Consider the following 2,884-nt stretch of genomic DNA (forward strand, 5'->3'; position numbering starts at 1 on the left):
TTGCACATATACTAATTTTACTTCACACTGAATATTATCAGACCTTACTCCCAATCCTAATTTAATTTTACTAGTGCAATGTACATATGAAGCCCCATAACCTCACACATCTTAGTAAACCTATCATGAGACCACAAGCCTTAAAATATCATTCATACATCAACATAGCAAGTGAAGACACCTTCATCCTAAAGAAGTATAAGTGGTCGTATCAAGACCTTCATCAGTGATACACTCAAATTATAAGTCCCTAAAGAAGTATAAGCGGTCGTATCAATTAAAGAACCCAACTATTAGGTTGGATTCGATCCCATGAGGAAAATAGTTTAGACTTAATTTCAATGTACGATTACTTCTATTTTGTAAACTCCTTTCCGAAAATAGGAAATTAAAAGGGGGATTTTTGTGAAACAAAAGTCTTTTAATATTTCTCTGTAAAACAAGTAACATGATTTAATCTTTAATATTTATCAAATTGTGAGAGAAACTAGGGTGCAAGTGTTCCCCAAAGGTTCATAACGTCGTATCCCTAGCTAAGTTAGGTATCTCTAAATCCGTGGTCCAACATTTAGAGAATTTCACCCATACCCTGGTCCCCCTACGTGTGTCTAAGTTACTAATCCTTACCTTTACTTCACATTAAGCATTATATTCGATGTATGGCTTAGTTATTACTTCGCACCAATCGATACTAGCCTATTAGATAGTATCCTACTAGATCTATGTTGATAATTATTTTCCTATTAACTACCTCTTGGTCCAAAAAGTAGCAATAAGGCCATTTCTAACGCGTGCACTCGTTAAAAAGAAATCTAAGCAAAAGAATTAACAATACATGCAATAACCTATTTGAGAAATGTTATTAAGCTATGTTTACTTTGTAAATCACACATGGTTCTCACAACCCTAGTTGTGAATTTAGTTACCCGTGCACTGAAAAATGCAATTCATGGTTGATAAACAATAAATAATGAACTTAATTTGAAAATGTTGAAGAAAATCCAAAAATTCAACTTGAAACCACAAAAATCACTTGAAAACAAAATCCGGAAAATTTGAGTTAAAGCCATAGTTGCAAGAACAAATCTCGAAGAACAAACTAAGAAAAATAGTAATAGAATCCAACACCAAAAATGAGGTTTTAGACCCATATTTATAAGAAATATTGTCCTAAATTAAAAGGAATTCAAATTAGTAAAGTTGTCCAAAAATGCAGCTTTAATCAACGAACCCCATAGACGATCTGTCGATGAAATGACGTATCGTCGACTGCCTACGTATGTTCAGACTTGGCATCTTTTTTTATTCTTCCACTAGAATCCTCTCTAATCCAATCGACAGAACAACAACATGGTCTGTCGATGCCTGTTGTCATTCCACATGTAGCTCTTATTCAACTTCAAGTACTAGGACATTCTATAATCAGATCGACGATTTACCAGGACTGTTCGTCAATAAATCGATGGACCGTTGATTCTTCCATAGCTCCATATTTGGTCAAATTTCTCCAAGTTTCTCCAGATGCCTGAACTTTCAGTCAAATGTCACCATATGTGGTCCGTCAATGGAACGACGAGCTGTCGATGGCCTTCGCAGGTCACCTCTACAATAAATCTTAGCTGCCTTTTGTGTTTTGGTTTTGGACATCTTTCCTGCAAAACAAAGATAAAAACATATTAAAACTCCTACAAAAATTCTCTAGACACACACCAATCTTAAGGAAAAAGCATTGAAAGTATCGTGAAACCACGGTACATCAACATCCTCAACTTAAATTCATTGTTTTTTCCTCAAGGGATGAACTATGACTCAACACAACACATTGTACAAAAGTATCCTCTTTTGAACTTTAGAAATCACATGGCTATCAATCCCAACTTTTTCGTTTCTTTAGTGCTTGCTTTTGCTCTTAGGCTTCATAAGCTCACTCAAGTGGATCAGACCATGACATAAACTCAGCATGCATTGGCACCTCTACTCTTTTGTCTCTCGCCAAGGTACCAACTTTCTGATGTTGCAACTAGTTACCTCACTTCAAAAAATAACCTCCTTTTTCACAATGTGATTTTAACTTTGAGTATAAGGATCATTATTCAACACCCACGCTCAAAAAAAATTCACACCTAGTTAGTACTGTTGCCATAGGCTTGCCCTTATTTTCACTGCTTAACTTCACCACGTTAGACTCTTAGGATCACGATGGGACTTTCTTGACTTGTAAGTAGGCTCAAGGCAGATATGGTACATATGGGTACATTTTAGTGACTTTATTCCCTCCTTGACATAACGTCTAAATTTCCTACGTCTTTCATTATCTCTTATGCCCTACTTTCTTTCTTTTCATCTTTACCCTGCTTTTCCCATTGTTCTTTGTGGAGATGAATCTTACCTCTTTTTGTTAAACTCTTTTTCTTTCTTTTTTTTAATTGATAACTTTGACTGAGTCACCTCTCTTAATCACTTTTTTGCTTTTCTTTTCCATATTACAGTTTTCATACACACTTTTTGGGTCATCACTCCTAATAGCCACCCTCAACTCATGGATTTACCATGAGTCGAGGTACACATTACCCAAGGTTGGGTTAGGTCCAAGATGAGGTTAGTTTCAGTGTTATCCACCCTCAACTTAGGCTTTTGACCTAAGTCGAGGTGCACATGTCCAAGGAGGGACCATGGTCAACACATTATACCCAAGGATGCTGAGTTGGTGAAGAAAACAAAGGTCTATTATCGGCTCGACATATTTGGATCAAAAAGGGATAACAATTTCATTTGGTTCAGTTTACTTTAGGCTAGATGTTTGCTAATTTGAACAAGGGACTAAGATCCTTTCCTCGTTGTCTAGCGCAGATTTTGTTCCAGCACTAACCGGGCAAGTTCTAGC

This window comes from Solanum pennellii, chromosome 4 (genome assembly GCF_001406875.1).
Source record: "Solanum pennellii chromosome 4, SPENNV200".
NCBI lineage: Eukaryota > Viridiplantae > Streptophyta > Magnoliopsida > Solanales > Solanaceae > Solanum > Solanum pennellii.